Source organism: Dermacentor albipictus, chromosome 7 (genome assembly GCF_038994185.2).
Source record: "Dermacentor albipictus isolate Rhodes 1998 colony chromosome 7, USDA_Dalb.pri_finalv2, whole genome shotgun sequence".
NCBI classification, from domain to species: Eukaryota; Metazoa; Arthropoda; class Arachnida; order Ixodida; family Ixodidae; genus Dermacentor; species Dermacentor albipictus.
Window position 1 is genome coordinate 75,536,712 of NC_091827.1, and position 25,177 is coordinate 75,561,888.

General features: G+C 45.0%; 1 long non-coding RNA gene across 1 annotated transcript; it reads left to right on the forward strand.

The window, feature by feature from the left end:
• Positions 1–60: 60 nt before the first annotated feature.
• LOC135899038 (uncharacterized) lies at positions 61–14,513 on the forward strand. Its single transcript, XR_010563501.2, has 3 exons — positions 61–264; positions 1,720–1,894; positions 14,373–14,513. It is a non-coding gene; the product is annotated as an uncharacterized lncRNA (long non-coding RNA).
• The last annotated feature ends 10,664 nt before the right edge of the window (positions 14,514–25,177 follow it).

Here is a 25,177-nt window from a genome sequence, read left to right on the forward strand (position 1 = left end):
CTTTTCTTAGTGAAATTCAAGATATCGACCTGTCACTTTATTTACCCACATGAGCTAGTGCTAACGCAAGTGTTCTGTTCACACAGAAGTAATAAGAACTAGTGAGCGAGAGCGGCTTGGTTAGTGTGCTTCAAGCCATTCTCTAAATCAGTAATGATTCAAAAGCGCCGATACTTTTACAGGCTTTATGTTGTATTGCTGCTGGCTGTATTTCTAATCGCAAATATTCTATGTCAAACCGCAGGTCGTGGTCCCAAAAAGAAGGCAAGTATGCAAGATCACCCTCTCTATGAGTAAGGAACACTAAGTGTGTCGTGTCGTAGGCCGCCTGATTTATTGCTAGCAAATTGCTGATGGGGACTGCCTAAAGGGATATCTTATACATTCACTGACTCGCTTCAAATTGTGCATGTTTAATGTCCAAGATAATTTGTGAAATGACGCTCATAAATGGCTCTTCCAGCGTTTTCAATTGTACGTTCTTTAGAGGACATAGTTTACCTCTTCTTTAAATGTTCAGATCCTGGTGCATTTAAATAGTAAATGTATTTACAAACACTTACAGAAAAAAAGTGGCAGTCCTCATTACTCCGAATGGAAAGGGCGTCCTTTACGTTGTAGTAGAACACATAAACCACGTGTGCGTATTTATATGCGTGTGCATAAAAGGAATTTTAGGCTCTACTTCAGAAACGTGTGAGCGTATTATACCAAAATTCCACGAAATGTCTGACCAATCAACCGATACGCATTCATACCTAAAGTATGCTGTAAACTAGGAGTAAATCATATTGACCGCAAAAAAGACGAGGACAGAGGAAGAAAACACACTCGTGCGTGCGCCCGTGCTGTTTATGAGTTTTCTTCCTCTGTCCCCGTCTTTTTTGCGGTCAATATGATTTGCAGTAAATACCAACTAGGCCAAACTGAAGTTCTAAACTAGGAGTGCACCTTACTGTTGTTAAATGCCTTGATGAACTTTTCATATACAACTTTTAACAACTAATAACACAATAATGCGTGTAAAAAGTGCTGAGAACATGCAAATTGTCATTTTTAAGGAAACTTCACTCGAACTTAAATAAGCATGTACATAAAGAGTCGTTATCCTTTATTAAACTTTGCCTTCGCACTGTATGTGTGCGATCGACCAGCTCTTAGGAAATGACAAAATTCAGTGGTCTTGCGCTTGATGCAAATCCTAGTTTTAGCTTTTGTGTGTTTGTAAACTGTAGGAGTGCAGTAACACACCAGCAAATAAACTGGGCCTATGTTCACAAAGATAAACGAAACAATGATTCTATATTGATCAGCCTTCTGACACTCACCAGTTATAATACCCACCAATCAGCCGATGGCTCGTTTGACAGTATGATTAACAGCCACAGAAAATTACACAGGACCACTGCGTGAACCCCTTTTTTGAATGGGCGCCTTCAATAGAAAGTGAAAATGAAGGAAATGCATTTTCTAGTCAAAGACGTAGTTCTATAGACAAATTGTGAGTGTACTGGCACGTTCATTTCGTTGAGACGTCAACACACACAGCGTACGTGAACTGCTGGAAAAGATGCCGACTATAGAGAGCAAGAAAAATGTATACTATATTTTAATCAGCTGTGTTTGCATAGCGCAAACTTCGCTAGAGATTCAACATTTTATAGGGAAAACATGTGCCTCAAACAGTGATCGTAAGGGCTCGTTCTGAAATGATTGCAGATGCGGTATTACGACCCACACTGTAGTACAAGTAAGGACTGTAAGTTTGGAATGTGCTGCCGAAAAAAGCGCGGAATAGCAACTTGTCGTCCTAAAGCGCGGTACGGTAGACGCTGTACAGCACGTCCAATCAGGGGAACCTATGATGGACATTGCAATTGTGCCTACGGCCAAGGTAAGAGGGTACTTTTTTTCTGCTACGGCAAACATGAGTAGTTTAGAACTTTTAAGTAGGTATTACCGCGTTGTGTGTGCTTAGAATGCCGGATTCGGAGAATCTGAATCATTTTAACAATGAATATATCAAATCAAACTGTTCAGTTTACCTGAATCAGAGAATAGGACCTTAATTTACCTGATTCTAGCAAACATGGAACAACATATTACTTGAAGTTCGTTGTTGTTTCGAGGCACAAATTGAGTAAGTGATATTTGCGAGCCATTCTTTGAAACTTAAGTTACCTCATCCCGCACACATCACACAATGAAATGCATTATTACTTCAAGTGAAATTTTCGCTTTCTTAAAAGAAAACTCATCCCACCAGTACTTTGCCACAGGAATGATTATTTTAAAAATCTGAGGACATCTAAGCACTTACGAGTTGTGAATACTAAAACGTTAATATCCACTTGAACACTGCTGAGTGGTCTTTCGAGTCGCAACCTCCTCGAGGGCAAACGAGCGCGTTTAGACGCTTGACCAATGCGCTCGCTTGGCGCATTTTGATTTGGCCGTACTGGGGAGCAGTTAGAAAGCAGGCGAGTGGTCACGAGGGCAAAGAATGCGTCGGCAAAAAATGGCTTTCAACGGCGAGAGCACGGGTGACGTGGCGTCGCGTCGCTGCTCTCTCCTCTCATGCAACACCTGGCGCGCTGGGTAGCCATCAGGCTCCCCAGCGGTTTACGGCCGAATAACTCATTTGGTCGTAAACCTGAGAGGTATGTCTGGCGATTCACGCCTCTAAATTAAAAACCCCCCAAAAATCCCGGCGTTGCCGTAACAGTAGCGGAGGTTGCGGCAAAAAATCGCCACCACTGCCTCTTCTTAAACGTTACAACTGATCAGGACATTACAATACAAGGCCATGAAATACCCAGAGTGGCCGAATTCACATATCGCGGGGTATAGATACACAAAGGTCAGATGTAAATGGAAAAACGCAAACAGTCTCTCATAGCAAAAGGACGAGGAGATGCCGGGTTAATGAAACATAGGGCATTGTGGGGGTACAACAGCTTTGAGGTACTGAGAGGTATTCGGAAGGGAGTAATGGTGCCAGGGCGTACGTTTGGGAATGCGGTCCTATGCTTAAGGGCAGAAGTTCAGTCGAGACTAGAAGTAAATCAGAGAGCTTTTGGAAGATTAGCACTAGGTACCCGCGGGAAAACCACAAACGAGGCAGTACAGGGAGATATGGGCTGGGCATCGTTCGAAACACGGGAAGCTCAGAGTAAAATCCTATACGAAAAACGCCTGAGGAAATTGAACGATAACAGGTGGGCAGCTAAGGTATTTAGATACCTATACAGAAAGAGCATTGACTCACAATGGCGGAAAATAACTAGGAAGCTAGCCAGTAAGTAGGCCAGAGACGAGGACGTGGAAAGACAGAGCATTAAACGACAGGATAAAAACACGGAAGGTAAAAATTTGATAAATTCAATGGAAAAGAATCTTAGTGTTTAACTATGTCGATACTGGAAACACCAGATCAGGAAGGAAGCGTTTTATGATAACTCAAGCGGCAGTGGCCTACTCTTTGAAGCTAGGTCAGGATGTCTTAGAGCGCGCAGCTATAAAAAGAAATTTAACGAAGAATATACATGCACTGTGTCTGGTAAATGTGTAGAAAGAATAGAACACCTCATACTAAAATGTGATGGTATCCATCCCGAATTCGATGCGGACACAGTCACGCTTCCTGAGTCCTTGGGGTTTAGAGATAACAATAGTCATGTAAATAAATATGCGCTAAAAATTAGCAAAAAGCGATTGCAAGATTGGTCGCTCAAAAGCAGAAAGGTGACATGAGGTTAAAAGTGTAGGAAGAAGTATTTAAAGAAAATGGCTAATTTTATTACCATACAACACAAACAAAAATAAAAATCTGAGCATGGTAGCAACGGCCATCACCTCTTTCAAAGTGGACGCTCCTACCTTCCATCCATCCATCCAGGTGTTTCCTTTCGCCCTGCTCTGCTCCTCGAGGTGCGCTTTGGGCATGGCATCGCAACCAATGCTAATTTAGGTGTCGTTTTTTGTTAAATGGACCATTTGGTGCATTCAAATTGAAATGGTAGTACATCAGTACTGCCAAAATATTTTACAGCACACGCATAGTAAAAATAATAACAACAAACTACAGATATTTCTGATCGGAGGCAATTGGAACGGCTTCTTACATTTATTAGCAAGAACTCAGCATCAAGAAGATTGCACAGTGCACGCAAAATAATAAAGAATAAATTTAATATTCCGAAATCTGTATTTCGTAGACATCCTAGGGTAGAGGCTTGGCGAATTGGTCGTAGTCCATAACGGCGGTGTGTACAAATATAGGAAAGGAAGAACAGAGACGAGTAAAGAGCGGTAAATTCAACTGATCTTTATGCGGACGAGTATGATATATATGCGCGACAAACAGGAAAACACAAAGAAAAGTGGGATACGCAGAACCAGGTCATCGTTGATAAGTCAGATACGTGCCCACGACTGCCCTGCGCTCGGCCAAGCAATCTTGACCAGGTCGTGACAGAGAAATCGAAGGCGTGCTTACGAAGGTTAACCTATATTGGGAATCTACTACGCTTCTATTATTTCACGGAATAACTGCCACCTATTGCTTGCCAATACCATGCACTCACGAAGGAGGGGAGTGCACTTTCAATCCCGGCATTTAATGCCAAGATGGCCCTGCTCCATGTTGTACACGTTGTTGCGGTGCACGCGCAAGCGGTCGTTGAGGAATCCGCCCGTTTGGCCAACATAAGCCTTGCCGCACTTGAATGAGATCGAGTAAACGATCTTTTCTACGCATGGGGTGAAACCGAACTTGTGCTTGGTAGAGCAGGAAGAGAAGTTAACATGCGGCGCGTTGACTCGCTTACACAGCTTCTGTGGTTTCTCTGGAGCCGGAAAAACGGTACACACGCTAGCGCCCTGGCCAATCTTTAACGTGTGCCAAATGCGCTGCACATACGGCAGAACGACACCCCAGCTCTTTTCAGAGATGCCACGTCAACCGGGTCAATGTCCTCGTTGCACGACCTTGAGCAACTTTTCAGCCACCGAAGAAACGAAGTGTACCGATCAGTTCGCTTCTACCGGACGCCTCGCCTGTTGGGATAAACTACTTAGCAATGTGTGTGGACAAGATTTTTTTAGGACGTTGGCGAGGCAAAGGTTAGTGATGCTCCTATTAACTAAATTTCCGTGGGCCGAGCTGAAAGGTAAAAGTGGTTTTCCGCTTCTTGGTTCATTCGCCCAGCAAAGATGGCTAGGCGTGAATAAAAGTTTCAAATTAAAATCATGTGGTGTTTCAATTACTACGATTGCAAGTGCACCCCCCTCCTTCATCAGTGCGTGGTATTGCCAAGGCATAGGGCGCAGTTAACTGAGAAATACCAGAACCGGAGTACATTCACAATCTCGGTGACCGCGGTGAAAGGACCCCTTCCATTGCTCTGTCACAACCTGAACGCGATTACCTGGCCAAGCACAGAGCAATGGTTAGCACGTGAAGTGATTTGAATTAACAGTGATGTGGCTGGCTCTGTGTATCCCACATTTCTGTGTGTTTTCCTATTTCCCGTGCGTATACTTATACTCGTGCTCAAATAAAGATCAGTTGGATGTAAGTGCTCTTTATTCGTCTCTGTCCTTCCTTTCCTACTTTTGTGCGCAAGGCAAGCACTGTCGAGAGCATTGTAAGCGTTATATTGTTTTAGTCATTGAGCATCTGCTTCTGAAAAAAAAAAGCAGGAGACTGGGCCTATGGAGTTACTACTCATTTTCAGGGTCAAGAAGATGCTATAAAGGGCGTAAAATCTGGGGAAACATTGATGCATTTGTAAGTAGTGGAATTTTATTTTTCACGACACTTACAAGAATGAAAGGCCTAATGCGGGATTATTTGGTTCTTCAGAAAGTTTCGATAAACGAACCGCCAGGCCAGTATATATGGGAATTCACAATCGCGGACTAATTCAGAGACTCAGCACAGTTTTTAGTGCGGAGGATGAACAATGTTGCGAAAAAAAACGAGTTGTCTGGTAAATGATGCTCTGCGTCAAGTTGAAATGGCTTTGAGTTTTTCCTCATTTTGGTCAACACCTTTCTATATCATGGTCCCCAATGCCGCGAAAGAAAAGTGGCCATTTGAATTTGATGTTCTCTTGTGGGAAGTAATATTTGATTGCTGCATGAAACTTTATAAAACTGAAGGAATCAATCCCTCAGGCTTTACGGTGCCTACATTTTTATATTCACTGAAACAATGTAGCAAGCACTTTTATATATTCGAAGTGTTATCTGTTGGTAGACAATACTGCTACAGTGTTCAGCGGATAAAGCTCTGAGGTCGTATTCCTAATTCAGCCAAATGGCTCCAATGTACTTATCCTGATGTGTGCGCACTGTTGTGTTGAATCAACAAAAACCTAAACTCTATTTTGCATGTCTGTGCAGGGAGGCTGAAATATATTTATGGTGTTCCATGCTCGGGGAGGCGCATAAGCGAATAACTGAATATTCGACAAAGTGAAATATCTTTAACAATGAACAAACAAAAAATATTTTACTGACTGATCATATTCAAGATTGAGCCCAAGGGTTTGTTAGTGCATAATTAAGATCAAATTATGGGCCGCACTTATGTAATGGGGCACCGCGACTCGGGAAAAAGACGAAGGACACGACCATGCGGGTGACAAATATAAAGAAACATAAGAATCAATATCATCAACAAAAAATCAGAAACTTAAATCTGTGGACAAACAGTATGAGCCCAGTCTCGTATCACTAAGTTTTGCAAAGTGTTAAAAACTGAGCTTTAAAACTGAAACAATCATGTTCCTTCACTTTTAGTCAATGCCGGTTTAAAACAACCCATATAACGGGAAAACTAGAGCAAGCTTTTGACGTTTGCAAATGGCTCACTCGAAGCCGCCTAGTGCGTGTGCGGCCTATTTTATGCGGTTCGCATTTAAACGGCCCCATTTCTTGCAGGGAAGAGCCCCTTAGAAAACAGCACGCATAACGCCAACTCTTTGTGCGGTATTTCAGTTCTGTCCGGCTGTTTTTCATGAAAAAATTATTTTTTGATAGACAGGGTCGGCCCAGAGTAGTTTTGCGCATGGTTTGTACGTATTACTTAGATCCACATTATAGGAAACCGAAAACGCTCTTCATACAAAGATGAAAACACACATTATAGTAACTTGCACACACTGGGAATCGAACTCGGGTACATCACGTGACAACTGAACATTCTAACCGCTACACCACATGACTACGCGGACACGGAGAACTTGCATGTCTATTTGTACATGCATTTGTGCTGCCAAGGCTGTCGTTTTATGTCTATTGTTCATCATAGGCGATCGTGCGTGATGTACATATATTTCGATAGCTGTTGCCGATGCTTGTGTGGTTGGTGAGAGCAAGGATGTATTTAAATGAGTAGCAATATACGACTACCGCTTTGAACAGCTGTCACAACAGGTTAAAAGGTGTAAGATCACGGAGCATGGGAGCTGCGTGTAAAGAAAAACTGCTTCGCGGGTGAATGCTGTTATTGAACATTTTGCCTTTATTCGCTATGCTGTGGATGCTTCACTGCAGTCGCTGTATAGCCGGGAACTTGATCTTGTCTGAGAAACTTTCAACCTCGTTCACAAGGTTCAGACAAATATGACCGGCCACCAACATACAGAGCTACAAATATACATAACTACGCTTTCTTCAAAGTGACGCTACTTCGGCGGTATGACCGCAATACGGTTCCACTGTTCTGAGACGTCGAATAAGTGGGCGCGATTTTGCCTCCACGTCTAAGTATTTCGAACCCAAAAATATTTCTATTAATTTCTGATGGCTGCAACAGGGATGCCGAGTATAGAGCTTTCTTGAGCACAAAAAAAAATTATCCTCGAAACGTGCCTTTATGGCGCTCTGTTGTAGCTATTGATTCAGTGTTTATTTTAAAGCAGCAAGGCGCGTTTCTAGGTCTGTTCGGGAGCCTACCATAACTCTATTGCAAATATCGGAACCTTCACTGCTTTGCTGAGGCTATCCTCTTTTCCCCTCTTTACCTGCCGGGTGCATCTGACGTTGCGACTAGCTACCGTGGCCGTACCTGCAGTGCCATCGAGGTTAAAAGAAGAAAGGATGGAAAATATAAAGGCGTGGTTAAATAATGTATATTTTGAGTCACGAGACGGCTGTTGGTTGCGAGCGATGCTGTCATTTAGGGCTCCAGAATAATTATGACCACCGGGGGTAATTTAACGCGCAACCAAAGGATGACACATGTGTTTTTGCATTTCCGTAGAAATGTGACAGGCAGGGTCGAAGCGTTAAAGCGATACCATGGCGAATGTAGCCAAATAACCATTCAGCGGTTTGAAAATGTAAAACCCGGTGCGATTTCGCCGGCGTATCGAAGCTGACAACGGCTTCATTCCTAGCCTTGGAAGCTGATGGCTGCGATGCAATATGAACCTGGAATAAGCAAGATTAGCCCATTGTGTCTTCTGCTAAAGAGGTATGATGAGCACCACCGCAATGAGCTCTTTCTGCTATCTGGAATGCTATACATATATATATATATATATATATATATATATATATATATATATATATATATATATAAATATATGTATATATATATATATATATATATATATATGTGTGTGTGTGTGTGTGTGTGTGTGTGTGTGTGTGTGTGTGTGTGTGTGTGTGTGTGTGTGTGTGTGTGTGTGTGTGTGTGTGTGCACGCGTGCGAACTGTATTAAAGGGTACGCGCTGTATTAAATGAGCACGACGCTAGTGTGCTGTGTCATGCAAAGTTAGGTGTGCCAGGCAGTTGCAAGCAGGTGAGATGGACGGCGCACTTGCATACCTAATTATGTCGAAGGTGAGATGGAATTCGGATTTCGGTATCGTGTACATGAGACGATTTCTTCTGCCTTCATTATATTCGCTATGTCAATGCACCAATAGATACAGTAAATGAAAGCATCAGTTTTACTCGTACCGACTCTAGCGGAATGTCCACTTCATCTGTGTACGCAATCTGAAAGCATGTTGTTGATTCATGCAGACATGTATATGCATATATAGACAAAAAACATATTCTTCAAAGGATAATGATTTATTTACACACAAAAATGGTGTGCAGCATAGTTGAACTGTAAGTTCTTAACACAGAATGAGGAGTTATCTATCAAGCTCAGATAGCAAAAAGCAAAAGACACAGCAACAAGATATACAACAGCCTACAGCTTTTAAAATGTGAAATATGCATAATGCATGAACATACAGGAACTCCATGAGGTTGTGGTCAACAAAAAGCTGAGCGTCTCGTAGCTTTTTCGTTCATTACAAAACTTTGTTTATAACCGTAGTTATGTAAAGCACCAGATAAGTGCAATATCAGGAACAGATACGCAAACGTCCCAACTTAGTGTAAGGTTACATTTTTATAAATAGATGATCTAATGAGGAACATAGGCAGCTAAGTCCTCACAGCTAATGAAAAGATAGCTATCCATCACTAGCATAAAGAAAGAAAGAATAAAAGCGCTCCAAGAAATGTGCGTATTTGAATTGAACTCTTCACGTAGCCAAGCAACAGAAAATAATCTTGTCCTGTGGAGCACGCTCCGTATACATGTCGCCTTGTTTGAGGGAACATAGAAAGATGCAAGTGAAATTCGTTAAGTTTACATTGCCAATGACCGAAAAAAAACAAGACTTTTCAAAATGTATTTCCCTTTGACATAATTGCTTCGTCATCACAAACACATCAGATATCCTTCATATATTTTCCAATTTTTGTTGTCCTGATAACTCCTGGACGTCTAGTTGATCGTAATAGTTGGGAAAAAAAGAAATTCCACTTAATGTAAGACAATTCCAGAAACTATGCACTTTGGCCCTCTTTGGACTATGTTTTCTTCAATTGCTTTTTTAAGGCCAATATTGTAGTTATCCCACACGAAACAAGTCTAAATATTAGCCGTGCGCTTCTCAAGCAGCGAGATAACGATACGAGGTCTATTACGGGACTTCCCTAATCCGTAGTCGCTAAATAACCAATCTCGGCTGCTGCTTAATTGCACCTTGTTGGGGGAGAGAACCGTTATCCAGATTGTGTTATTGATTGTGTATGATTGTTATTAACCGTTGCGTTGCCCTGCTAATCAGCATGCGGGCTATTGCTGTAGTGCGCTGCATCGCATTGATCTGCACACATTCCTTTCCTTTTTATTTTAATTACCAGCTCTCCTGTTTTCTTTAATTGCAACCTTACCCTTTTCACAGCATAAAGTAGGTCGCTCGTATTTACACTGGATAACCTGCCTCCCTTCTTCCAAGAGCACGTTCCAGCAAAGACGACGACGAACAATCTAGTCAAGCTTGTCTAGTCAAGCTAGTCAAATTCATTGCACAGGTTTGCAAATGTCAGCCAAATATTCCCTCTTGCTAGAAGCCGTGTCAATTAGGTTAGATTATTTATCAGAATCATCGGCGTATTTGATGTCCACTGCAGGACGAAGGCCACTCCCTGCGATATCCAGTTAGCCCAGACCTGCAGCCTAGCGATTCCAAGAAGCGCCTGCGAATGTTTTCGTTTCATCACCCTACCCTATCATCTGCTGTCCTGGACTACGCTTCCCTTCTCTCGGCAACCATCTGTAACCCTAATGGTCAAACGGTTATGTAATCTATGCATAACGTGCCCTGTTCAGCTCTATTGATTATCCTAATGTCAATTAGAATATCGGCTACACCGTTAGCTCTCTGATCCACAGCGCTGTCTTCCTCTCTCTTAATGTCACGCCTTACCTTCTTCGTTCCATCGCTCTTTGCGCGGTCCTTAACTTGTTTTCGAGCTTCTTTGTCAGTCTCCAAGTTGCTATCCCATATAGTAGCACCGGTAAAATGCACTCATTGAACACTTTTCTTTTCAATTATAATGGTAAGCTTCCAGTCAGGATCTCACAATGTCTGCCGTATGCGCTCCAACCTATTCTTATTCTTCTCTAAATGTTCTTCTTGCAATCAGGGTCCCTCCGAGTAATTGACTCAGGTAAACGTACTACTTCGGACTCTAGAAGCTGACTGGCGATCCTGAAGTCTTGTTCCCTTACGCGGCTATTGATCTTTATATTTGTCTTATGCAGATCAATCTTCAACCCCATCCTTGCACTCTCTCTGTTAAGGTCCTTGATAATTTATTGTAAAACGTCCACAGAGTTGCTGAACAGGACAATGCCTTCTGAAAATCGAAGGTTGCTGACATATTTGCGATTGATCATCTCTCCTTAGCCTTTCCTTTTTAATAGTTTAAATACTTCTTCCTAGCACACAGCGAATAGCATTTGAGCGATTATGTTTCCTGGTCTGACCCCTTTCTTTCCAGGCAAAGTCCTACTTTTCGCGAATGAAGGTGGCTGTGGCACCTATGCATATCTTTTCCAAGACATTTACGTAAGTGTCGTGTACTCCTTGATTACGTAGTGCCTCTATGACTGCTGGTATCTCTACTAAATCAAATGCCATTTCGTAATTTAATAAAGGCGTACAGAAAGGCTAACTTTATTGTGCGGATTCCTCTATTACCTCATAGATGACATGAATATGATCCATTGAACACATCTCTTCTTGAAGCCAGCCTGTTCCCTTGGTTCACTGAAGTCCATTATTGCACTTATTGTATTGGAGGATGCCTTAGTGGATATTTTATACAATACGGGATGTAAGCTCATGGACCTATAATTTTTCAAATCTTCACCGTCTCTCGTTTTATGGATTCTTATACTGCTTGCGTTCTTCCAGTTCTCTGGGACCCTTGAAGTCGATACACAGAGTGTATAAAGGACCGCCAGTTTCTTGAGCGATATGTCTCCTCTATTTTTGATTCAATTGGCTGTTATTCAATCTTGTCCTGCTGCTTTTCCCGATTTCATTTCTCGCAATACCCTTCTAACTTCATCGCAAGTTACAGATGGAAACTCTACAACCTGTTCATTACTAATTGTAATGGATGTATCGTGGTCACTCTGGGAACAGTGCAGGCCAGTATAGAATTCTTCCGCTGCTTTGACTATATCTTAGGGATTGCTGATGATAGTACCGTGCTTATCTTTCAATGCATCCATCCTGGTTTTCCCTTTGCCAAGTTTCCTTCTCACTGATTCTATGCAGGGTCCTTTTTTCACTGCTTCCTCGGTGTTTCTCGTGTTATAATTCGGAATATCCCTTATTTTATCCTTGCTGACCAATTTTGACATTTCGGCGAATGCTATCTGATTTCTTAATTTAGACACTTTCATTCATTTTCATTCCTTGATAAGGTCCTTTCTTACTTCAGAAAGCTTACCTTGGTGCCTTACCTTCCACTTGAATTGCTTCTTCTGTAGCCGGTCTAGTTACGGTTTCATTCATTACCTTTATGTTATATTTATCTCTCTGTAATGCTGCATATTTGTTTGCAAGTACCAGCCGGAATTGGTCTGCTTTTACTCTTGCTGCGTCTTGGTTGGCCTGTTTCTTCGTGACCAATTTCACGCTTTCTGCCTTCAAATTAAGGTGAGTTCGAGAGCTCCCTAACCTATGGTCACTGCACTTTACTCCATCTAACACTTCTACATCTTACACTATGCTGGTATCACCAGAAAGTATGAAATCTATCTCATTTCTTGTTTGATCAATAGGGTTTTTGCAGGTCCCCTTTCTCTTGCTGCACTTGCTAAAGAAGGTTTTTATTATTCGCAGGTTATTCATTTCCGCAAATTCTATTAGCATCTCACCTCTAGCTCTCCTAGAATCAGCGCCGTAGTTGCCGATTGCTTGTTCACCAGCCTGCTTTCGCCCCACTTTTGCATTGAAGTCGCCCATTACTACAGTGTACTGAATTTTCACTTTTCTCATTGCTAATTCAACATATTCATAAACTTTATCTATTTTATCATCATAATGACTGGAGGTGGGAACATAGGCTTGTACTATTTTTTATTGTGTACCTCTTACTAAGCTTTATTACGACCACTGCTACTCTCTCATTGTTGCTGTAGAATTCGTCAATGTTACCCCTTATGTGCTTATGGATTACGAAGCCTATCCCGTGTTGCTTCTTAGCTGGGAGTCCTCCATAGCGGAAGATGTGGCCGTTAGTCAGCACTGTATAAGCCTCACCAGTTCTTTTAACCTCACTAAAACCAATGATGTCCTAAACAATGGCTGATAGTTCCTCAAAGAGTCCTGCTAAGCGAGGTTCACTCGAGAGAGTTCAGATGTTAAAGGTTGCCAGGGTCAGTTTCCACTGGCGACCAGTCCTCGTCTAGAGATTCTCAGCACCCTCTACTACGTTACCGGCTTGACCCCCGCCTTGGTCAGGTGCTCCACCACTGCTCGGGACTGAGGGTCATTGGTTCATCGAATTAGTCATTTCGGAGCGGGTCGGTTTCACCAAAATACCAGCTCATCAACATTTTTACGCTGTGTAGAAAATGATATGTGGTTTAAACTCCTAAACCGCTGGTTTAAACTTGTTGTGCTGTACATATTGTAGTTTATTGTATATTTAAGTTCGACTTCATCTTTCACTTTTGATATTTTTCTTATTTCTTCCTTACCTGTATTGTGCAGGGATTCATTAGTGGCACGCATATTTTTTAAATTTTACAATAAGTGCCATATTATAACACATGTTCTTTACCTTTTGAAAAAACACTAGTGCCAACTGCATTTAGTCTTTATCAAGTTAAAAATTATATTCTACCAAACCTTTATACACTTCTGTTCCAAAGTTAGTTCCACCACTTAAACATTAGAGTCATACAAAAGTGGATAAGTGTGTTTCAACTTTTTTAAAGTGCGCGGCAAAAAAAATTTCATTAATCAATTTTTCCATGGCAAACCCTGCATCGAAAACTGTTAATCGATGGCAGGATAAAATTATGAATGATTATTGGGTAATGGAATGAAAAAATGAATCGTCCATCTATATTGTCATGCCTACTTTCCTCTTTTCATCATGGCCGTGAAAATCAAAACTTAGCCCATGACCTTGATTGCTAAACGAGCACATGGCACCACGGCAACCCGCACTTCACCGCTGACACTAATCAGCACTACCGCGTCCTCAGTGAAAGCTTGCAAGGATGACCGCCATTTTCTAGATGCAAGGCGTACGACGTAGGCTTGGCAGTGCCGTATTCATTTCGCATGTAACAGCAAGCGCCCAGCTTTGTTTTTCAGCTTTAATATACGCAATTAAAATGAAGGAGAGTCCTTTAACGAAAAAAATAAAGAACTTGAATAACGTTCTACCCAATGAAGGCGTTTTGTTTTCTGATTTGTGCTTGTATACTGCTCAATTTATTGAGGACGAAATACTTATCTTTTTTTCTTTTCTTTTACAGGGATGTGTCTTCATGGTATATGTACATAAGGCAGTGTGAGACACTATCATTTCCCGTACAATGCTTTCTTTGAAAAGCTAATAAGCGCTAATCTAGAATTTGTGAGAAAAATACAGGAAAAAACATACACACATAAAAACATTAACAGTATTTGTTTGTATATGCACTCCCATTTATTCTACATGCCTTAGGCGTCATACTCACGTTGAATGCTACCGAACTCTTGAAACATGAATGTTGTGTAGCATTTGACACCACTCGCGTTTCACGCGCTCAGGCGCTATAGACAACTGCGTTGATTTTAAATTGTTATGTCCCCGTATCGAAGGGCCTTTTTGCGGTCTTTACTATGCAAAAGACACCTTAGGAACAAAATAATGGAGAAGTCAGACGCACTGTCCTGTTCCAAAAAGTCGGCTTAACAGCGGAGTAAGAGCTTCCACTCTGACTTACCCTACCGGCAGGAGGACTGTGCGAAACGCATACGAATGTGCTTTTTTTTTTCTTCGCCGGCGGCGCGCAAGCTCCCATCATACATGGGTATGTGCACGTAAAGCTGAAAGTGGTAATTTAAGCTCTGAAAAAAATTATGTGCCTAGCATATTTTTTTGAAACTAACTAGACATTTTTCATTTATGTGTGAATGAACCGCAACAGTTAAACACCGTTTTATGTTTAGAAATCGTTCTTGAATATGGCAGCTCGCGTTGGCAGATCTCGACGACAATGCTGTCTAAAAACAGGGCCTGTGTGCCACTGAGATGACTTAGTGTGGGTTACTGATTTTGGACCAATGTGTATGAACCGCTGGTTGTGATACGGTTCTGAGGTTACTGGTTCGGCCTCAGGCGTCACTAAGATGGTTGCTTGCGTACGCCGTCGGGGCACATAAACCTGGTAGCTGACTTTCGCTATACCAGGGTGTTGCACTACGATGGTTAAGCGAACCCATGCCGTCATCCATCTCTATCGCCGAGAATTGCTTCTTGTTCAGGACATGAGGTGGGGAGGTTGGAGAAAACTAGAAAGCGGTTTATTTTACATATTTACACAATGATCCTGCAGATGTGGGAGCACATTCCATGTTGGAGTACCTTAAAGATCTGATCTCACTGCACGTATGAGCCCGCTCCTCAGCACAAACCGCAGTGCACCAAATGTGTCCGCTTTTAAAACAGTTGCTTTCCTTAGTTACCTATGTAAACGAATTCGGTGATGTTGTTGCGGCCAGTCCAAGGGGTCCTATCGTGCATATAACTCCGACCGCGGTCCACCACATTGTTATACTTCGCCTCTGGTGTCCGAATTTTAAAGAAAGCGCCAGGTAATCCGAAAACAGTGGTTCACACTTCTTCCACGAAATTCGTCGGCATCGTTTCCTAGCTCGCCCTGACGGTCAGCCTGTGAGGATCATGATAATCTACCTACGCGGGCGTTACCGCTTCCATGGAGAGTGGCGGTTGTTGTTGCCTCGAAGTGAGCTTCTTTATTTGCGCGTCGCAGTCGGTATTGGGCCTCATCGTCGTCAGTGCGAGTACTGATGAAGGGATTGCCTCGTGCGTAGCCCAAAGGAATACACATTGGCACTTTTGGACACAACAGACTCCTCCGCCGCCGGGAGACCCGATCTGAGGGTGACCAGTCCTCAGGTTGCCCGAAGCGTGGGTGTTCAGTTACGACCTCGGGGTTCCTTCTAGAAGTGATGAATGATGACACACTGCAGCTTGAGCTCCCAGCATTCGCATCGTTGTGGGCTTCTCCCTGGGAACCCAAAAGCAAATTCATAACCAAAAGGCACACAAAAGCACCGTTCTCGCACCGAGAGCCATCGGAACTAGCGTACAAATCTACGCACCTGTCCTACTTAATAAAAGCACAACAGCAGCAACGAAATCAGTAAACATCCGCTGAAGCACAGAATTTTGAGAGTACATCAGGACTCACAGCCTTCTCGCAACACCTGACACGGAATAGCCACTCCCAGCGACAAAGCACCACATGACGCGCAAGCACCCGGAATTCACTGCATACCCACAAGGCTTCGTTTGTCCCAATAAGTTGGCCTCAACATTTCAAGCTGCCAAATCAAGCTCACCCCGCAGGGGCGTCTGCATGAGCAGGCTTTTCGCGTATTTCGACACCACACACCCGAGCACATCAGGGTCGGACCATCCCGCGTGTAGCCTTGCACAGCTTAGCCGTGCCTCTGGAAAGGGGGATTCTGGGAGTTCAGATGATGCCGGCCGCTCGGACCTCTTTGGCCCTCTGCTTCACATGGTGTCTCAGCACTGACCCACTTGGCAGGAAATGAGCCAGTCACCTTTTCCTCTCTTTTTCTTCAATCTTCGTCTTTCTCCCTAACTTTCAACCTTTCCTATCTTCTATGCTCTTCCATTTACTTCCATCATTCCTGGCGGCAGGGATCAACCTTGTTTTTGATAACCAGCCTTAGTTGTACATATTTGGTTTTAGCGGGACCGCACAGCTGACGTTTGTAGGACCAATGTTTAAAGGTCTTGCAGCCCATGCCTGTTGGGCTCCTTGGTGGGTGGGTGGCGTTCCTGCCGGTAGAACGTTATTTTTATCGCTTGTTCTTTCCCCGCATTACCCGATCACCCCCAGAAAAGAAGGCGCACCACAGAAGTGTTTATGTTTTTTGTTCCCCAGAAAGAAAACTTTCCCCGCTACCATGTCATACAGAGCGTAAAGCCAGAAAATACAGGGAAAACCGTCTCTCCCTTCCTCGTTTCAGTGTGCCTGACAGAGAGAATAGGAACCGGCGTCTCTCCGAGATGTGAAACAATATGAGAAAATCCAGCACCTAGTATCAATTGGTGACTTTCCTATCGCAGCGACCCCACACCGCACAATGAACACAAGTTGCGGTGTAATTTCGGATGATGATTTGATGTAGAGACTGAACTCCTGCAGGGCTGGAGTGAAGAAAATGTCATCAATGTCAGAAGAATTAGGATGAGGTGTTAAGGAAAAGAAATTGTGACCGATCATCTCATTCAGCCAATTGCTTCAAGTGTATAGCCCGGTACTATTGAGGCAGGCTATGCAAAAATCAAAGTCAGGCCGTGTATCCCCAATCCCGTGCGATGTTTCAAATGCCAGGAGTTCGGCCGTAGCTCAGAGAGCTTTCGAGGTCGACTGACTTGAGGAAAATGCAGCGCTTTTGTAACCCATGTCTGAATCACACCAGAATACTCCTTATTACGTAAACTGTGACGAGGAACACGCGCACACTCACGGTCCTGCCCATCCTAGAAAAAGAAAAAAGAAATCGTTACAGTCAAAGTGAAGGAGGATATCTCGTTCAAGGAGGCACAAAATTTATTAAGCACAGGTAAATCAGATGCATTTATTTAAAGCACTGGAACCCACAACCTCTGGTGGGAACGAAATCCCTTGGAGATAAGGGCGAAGCGGCGATATATCCAAGTAAAATTCCAATTGACATCATGAAGTTCGAGAGTTGGACCCATGACCCTTGATAGGAATCGAAACCATGATCTTTGGTGTTAGTTAAAGCAAAGTTGCTTAACGCAGCACTCGTATCAACGACCCAACTTGGAGATATGAGTGAACCGAACTACCTCCAGTTGGGTTTCGATTGACATCGTGAAGGTCAAGAGTCGGACCCATAAACTTTGGTGTTGATTAGGCTTTTTTTTTTGAAGGCGCAGTTAGTTAAAGCACTCAAATCCACTGCTTCTGGCGGAAGGAAACAAGTCAAACGAGGTAATCTTGCATTCGAATGAAAATGTCAGGTAATGTAATGAACGTTTAGAGAGCGCGCAGGCGTTTGCTTGCACCCTGTTTAGCTTATGCTAATGTGAATGACATTACTGTTCCTGTGTAATTAAACTTTTATCCAGTAAAATGATTCCCCGTATCCACAGAAAAAAGGCATTTGCATTGGGCCGTGCCGGGCTCCCGCCCTCAGCAGCCTATATTTAGCGCAAGTAGATAGGTGCAACAAGCTAAACACCCTGTGTCAATCCGCCAGCCCAATCAGGGTTGCACTCTGGGGTAGTCTATCGTATTCCGCTGTTTTGCGGTAAATGCTGCAGCGTTCAAATCAGGAGATGCATCCATGAACGCTTGAGAGAGCACAGAAACAAAGCGAAGTGTTTTTCAGGTGACTGCTTCCTAGCGTTTCATTGCGGAACGAGTGCTTATCGTTCTCTACACGAAGACACCGCTATCACAGAGAGAAATAGACATCACTCTGTATGATTGTTAATTGAAATCGAGCACATCCTCTTTGCCGCTGAACAATGTGCAACCAAACCTTCAGTGTCATTTTCCGCGAAAAATGTATTTTTTGCATGCCTTAAGAGCCGACTTCAGCTGCAATGTTACAGTTGCAATGTTGCAAAACGTGACGCTGGAAAGCCAACTTACACCTCTGCGTAGGACACTTCAGTTTACATTCGCAGTACCGCGCCAGCGTGGACTGGCCGGCAGGTCACAGCCTGATAACTGCGCGAAGCGACTAGCTCAGCAAGAGGAGCGCATGCGCACAAAGTTCACTGGAAGCGCAAGTCGCGTCTGCTAGCCATGACACCACCTTTCTCGCGATTAACTGAGCTTGCCGACCTGTCGGACACAGCAAGTGTGCGTGAACACGGACTCGTCCTAGGATCTGGAAAAAAAGAATCAAGGTCCCTTTCTTATAGAAATATGGTTAATATAACGCCACGCTACCCAGACGAACTGCATGTAGTTGCATTGCATTACGCGCGTCAGTGCCGCGGGTGCAGCCTACGGCAGACGAAGAAGCTGCCGTACGCGAACATGAGCGTGAGCGCGATCGTGCCCGTAAGGCCGATCCCGTGTATAGGCAACGGCATCCAGAAGCCATGTGGGAGACGCTTGTGCGGTCGAGATGCCTACTGGTGTTGAGATCGTCAGCGTGTACGTGAGACCGAACAGGCCTCGTTGTGGAGCGTAAACGGTCCTGGCAAAAAAGATAAAGACCTTAAAGCGACATACTACGCCGATTATCGTGTGCGGTAACTTTAACATCGACGTGGCAAAATAGCATGGCAAATCGATCGAAACTTTCATGCTAGATTGCTACTCTTTAAAATTTAGGACGCTACAGAGACTCAGGACGCAACACCTTGCCTGCGTTGATCTTACGTTTGCAATCAGCCGATGCCACGTTACGATGGCAGAGCCTCTGATCGTCTACAAAAGCAAGCACAAGGCAATAATGTGCAAATGTGGAGTCGTCGGTGTAAGTGTGGGTGTATGCGTGTAATCAACGGCTACAGGATCTGAAATAAATGCTATGCAACCTAACGAAATATGGGTTCATTCAACTTCAATGTTTAAACATACAATCCTAAACAAGAAATCAAATCATATGCATAACATCAGGTCGGTCAGCATTTCTCGGTTTCGCTGCGTGGTGATTGGCTTTAAATTTGATTAAGTTTGCACCAGGGCAAAGCTTCACGTTCAACCATCTTTTTTTGAGAATGGAGCTTCGATTTTTTTGCGGTATGTAAGTTTTAAGGTGGTGTTTATGCCACAATGTGTCATACAGGTTTGGTAACGTTGCGTACGCGGTTTTGTGTCCGCACAAGTAGGACCAATCCCGGAATTAAAGTTTCGTTTTTGATAATTTGCGCTTGAGTGGTGGCGCTGGCTAACACTCCCGAGGTTTGTTCTAGTAGTGAAACACAAATACCGAAGAAAGTAGATGGAAAAACGGAGCCGCGGTAGCTCACTTGGTTAGAGAATCGCATGCGTAATGCGAAGACGTGGGATTGTTGCTCGCGTGCCTCAAGTAGTTTTTTCATCCACTTTCATTGCCATTAATTTAAGATTTCGGTTATTCAATGAGTTTAATACGTACAAGTAATTTACCATATGTTGTCCTTGGTGTCTGCTTGATGGCTTATTGTGATATATATATATATATATATATATATATATATATATATATATATATATATATATATATTGACACGTATACTTATATTTATCGGGCGACCACGTTTCGCCGCTTAACAACTGTAATCGCACAGCGAGGGACGCGCCTGAATGTATCCGATGTTTCTGGAAAGTTATCGATGCTTCTACCCGGCTGTCTGTTGTCGCCGAACCTTGTGTTATCTGATTTCATCGCGTAACGCGAATGGTGTAGAACTTTGTGGAAGGCACGCGGGTCCGAACGATTAGTCTGTAACATTCAACGACTGCTCTATAAAAGCCGACGCCAGGGGGCGGACACTCCGTATACATCCCATTGGCCGTTTTTGAGCAGACGCTCTTTCGACGCTAGCGCCAAGGTCCCCTTCAGTTACGGCCCTAATGAAGGGGCGACGCATTAGGCAAAATGGCGGCGCACATGATTGTTTACGTTGCCATGGCAACAGCAACAGCAGCCGCGCGGCGCCTCCTCTCCCAAACGTTTTTCTTTCCTTTTTGTTTTTATTATGCCGACCCGCTCCACTCTCTTTCTCTCTTTCCCCCATGTCGCGCGCGCCGCTCACTTTTTTTTTTGTTTTTACCCGTAAGCGGCGCGTTTTTTCTTTTTTATAGCGCGCTTGTTACCGCGCGCCACGCGCCAGCTCGCAAGCAATGCGCGCGCTACGCGGCGCATTGGCATTGCTTGCGAGCTGGCGCGTGGTGCGCCGTGGGCTATGCATTGGCACGCACGCAGTCTTGCCCATACTTATATTATACCAGCATGTGGCGGGACATAAAAAAAATTCTACTTCCAACACAACAGATGTTCAGCCTCGCTTTATTGACTTCGTTTCCGAAAAGAGATTTTTCTTACAACGTGGTGTGATACACGCTCCAAAAATGAGCAAAAGTGAGAGGTGCATGACATATACAAGAGTACTAAAGACAAAAGTTCACAGATGGTGAAATAACAAAAGAAAGCGTGCAGTGAAAGCGCTAGAAAACGCGAAGGGCATTCCATGTACACACATATAAAAACAACATTTTTATATAACGTCCTCAAGACCTAAATGTAGACGAGCTCCTGATATGTGCACTAAGATATTGCACAAAATTGGACGACGTGTATGACGTAGTCATGACAACTATAAAAAGGGAAAACTCACTAGTAATGGCAAAAACAAGGACACGCAAAACACCTGAAAGATAGAATAAAATGCTAACATTGTTTGATTGAGAGCCATACCAAAAGAAAGCTCACTTATAGATCTGCACGAAAATATATGAAATGCTTGACATGTTCATTACTACTGAACAAATTGAAAAAAACATGGCAGAAAAAAATAACATCGTACTAAAAACTGAAACAAACATTATCACATTATTTCGCACTTGGTCACAACTTGAGTAAAGGTGGCAAGGGAACAGGAGATAGTCGGCTTTTGCAGCAGCACATAGAAAACATTCGCAGAAAGGCGTATTCCTCAATCAAAGACCAGGTAAAACAAGCCAACACGACCCTTCTTTCTACCCGAATGCAATGCTTAGCAGTAAAATTACGTCACTTAAGGCACTAAGTCGTACCTACTGGGCTGTCCCTTGTATAATAAACATGAACTGCAAAAATCTGCATGTAGGACACTTGCAATGCTCATGCTTTCCAGAGGAAAAAAAAGCGTATCATGCCTACACATGAAGGTTGTTCGCGCGGTTTTCCCATCGGGGGTTACTGAGATAGTACACAAACACTAACAGTAATTTTTCAGCTGTTAGTTGGTTTGTAGAACGTGATACACAGAAAAAGCACTGAGGGCGGTATGGAAAGCTGGGCAAGTTACTGAAGTTGCAGAATGAGACTTGGCACAGAAAAACACAAGTCACAGACCAGGTGACAATGAGGAGGAACATCTATTTGTCAGCTTTCTCTACCGGGAAGAGGCAAGTGTAGCACAATCAAGGCGCAACGACGTCCGGAGCCTCATGGAGTACACAAATGGACAGGGCTGTGTTCGTGTACATGCGCCTTCTGATGTCCTTGGGTCTGAGCGCTCACCTGTTGTCTTTGGGCACCCGGAACAACCTTGCAGGGCTTGTTTTTGAGGTATTTGTGCACCACTGCACGATGCACGAGCGGTACGAGTCCGTGAAACGGGTGAAACATCGCGGAGCACAAGCACACAGCTACCGAGGAACACAGAACTGACTAAACTAGCCACGTCGGTAAACGCACAGCAGCGCACGTATCTCGATGACAGTAGATAACAAAAATAAAGCGTTACGTAGCGGACTAAGCAGCAGCCGGGCCGGCGGGGATGGCACGGCGGCGCGGCGCGTAGACAGTCGAAGGTGAGGGAGTTGAGAGTGTATTACGAGAGAGGGCGTAGGGAGAGGAGCCTAGCGGGGGGAAGGGCTTGGCCACCTGGATCGGCGCGCGTGCGCGCGATGATCTACGAGGCCATGCAAGGGAAACGGATTTTTGCGTCGCCCTGTACACAGATGGCGCCAATTTCCTGCGCCACCGGAACCGAGGAGTGTCCCCCCCCTGCCGACGCGCTTGACCCGCTGATCAGATTTCCGACGATCGCCGACCGTGTTCGCCGCTATCGTTGTGCTATAAGTGTAGCCTGTTTTGTGGGCACAGGTTCGCCCAATAAAAGCTAGTTTTGTATTCCACCGTACTGCTTCTTTCTTCATCGTCACTACCACGTGACATCTGGTGGAGGTGCTCGTGCGTTCATGTACCGAACGCCCCCGCAAAGCCGCGATCCAAGCCCAAAGCCCGAGGACAAAACCAACGTCGCCCAAGACCAGCGTGCTAGCCGCCGACTGCAAGGACTGCCCCCAGAGCACGGACTTCTACCGGAGACGAGCAGGAAGATTGCCACCAAGTCCTCCCCAATGGCAGCCCCAGCATCCCCCGTCGTGCTGCAGCAGCCCAGGGAGCCCCCCACGTTCCGCGGTTTAACATTCGAGGACCCGGAAACCTGGCTCGAGACGTACGAGAGGGTCGCTGCATTTAACAGCTGGAATAGCGACGACAAGCTGCGACATGTGTATTTCGCATTGGAAGACGCCGCCAGGACCTGGTTCGAGAATCGAGAATCCACCTTAACGACGTGGGCCCTGTTCCGATGCGGCTTCTTACAAACATTTACGAGCGTCGTGCGAAAATAGCGAGCCCAAGCTCTACTAGAGACCAGAGTACAGCTGCCAAACGAGAAGATCGCTATCTTCACGGAGGAGATGGCCCGTCTTTTCCGGCACGCCGACCCGGAAATGTCGGAGGAGAAAAAAGTCCGCTTCCTGATGCGGGGCGTCAAGCAAGAGGTTTTCGCCGGACTTATTCGTAACCCACCGAAGACTGTAGCGGAGTTTTCTGCAGAGGCATCGACGATCGAGAAAACTCTGGAGATGCGCACCCAGCAATATAACCGCCAGGGGCTCACGACGCAGTACGCCCTCCAAGGACTGGGTTCCGAAGACCTTCAAGAGACCATCAGCGCCATTGTGCGCGAAGAACTGCGTAAGGTCCTGCATTCGTCGTAGCCTCAAGTGGCCTCGATCGCCGACATCGTGAAAGATGAGGTTCGGCGATCACTTGGGGTTCCTGAGGTACAACCTCAATTACCGCAGCCCAAGCCAGAAGCGATTACCTACGCCGCCGTCGCACGCCGTCAAGGCCCCCATCCGCGACCGCGCCAGGGCCCTGTGACGCCGCAATTCCGTCGTCCGCCGCCGCCGCCGCCAGCACGCCCACCCGTCGCACAGCGCACCTACGCGAGGAAGACGGACATTTGGCGAGCCCCCGACCACCGCCCGCTCTGCTATCGCTGTGGAGAAGCCGGCCATGTGTACCGACGATGCCCATACCGGGCGATCGGACTGCGAGGTTTCACCGTGAACGCTCCGCGCCCACAGCAAGGTGAACGCCCTCGCGATATCGCCGATTACCTCGCCGCTACTCAGTGGAGCCCTCGACGGCCGCCCCGTTCGCCTTCACCAGGTCGCTACCTGTCGCCGCAGCACCGACCATACACTGGCCCAGCCCGGGGCCGGTCAGCGAGCCCGTATCCGGAAAACTAAAAGCAGCAACCGATGGAGGTGCGGTTCCTGTTCGTCGAACTGACGAAGATCCTCCAACACCGACGAAGACGCCGAAAAGATTGCCTCGACAACATAACAACGACGACACACCGCCGTCCCGACGAAGTCAGGCAGCAAAGAATACGCCGACGAAAGATCACCTCACGACGCCATGTACCAACCACAGGTCAACTCGACGCAGCCGAGATCCGATGCCGAGGCCTAACTGTAACGGAAGACAAAGAACCACCGACCTTGACGTACTTCTCAACGGCCACGCAGTTACCGCCTTAGTAGACACAGGAGCGGATTACTCCGTCATGAGTGGACCCATCGCAGCCCAATTGAAGAAAGTTAAGACTACATGGGAAGGCCCGTTAATTCGGACCGCTGGAGGACACCTCATCACGCCGAGTGGAATCTGCATGGCAAGAATTACCATTCATGACCGGACTTACCCTGCCACCTTCGTTATCCTGCAACAGTGTTCACGAGACGTCATTCTCGGCATGCACTTCCTGAACCAACACGGTGCAATCATCGACCTGAAGTCGAAGTCCATAACGCTTTCCGAACATCAAGCGACACCGCCGGAGAGCTCTCGTAGTCACCACGCCTTGAGTGTGCTCGAAGATCCCCGCCTCGCTCCAGCATTTTTATTTTGGTCCGCACCGAAACACCCGCTGACGTAGAAGGCGTCATCAAAGGCGACCAACGTTTACTGCTCGACCGTGAAATTTGCGTCGCAAGAGGGATCGCTCGACTGCACGGAGGAAACACGAAAGTGTTGC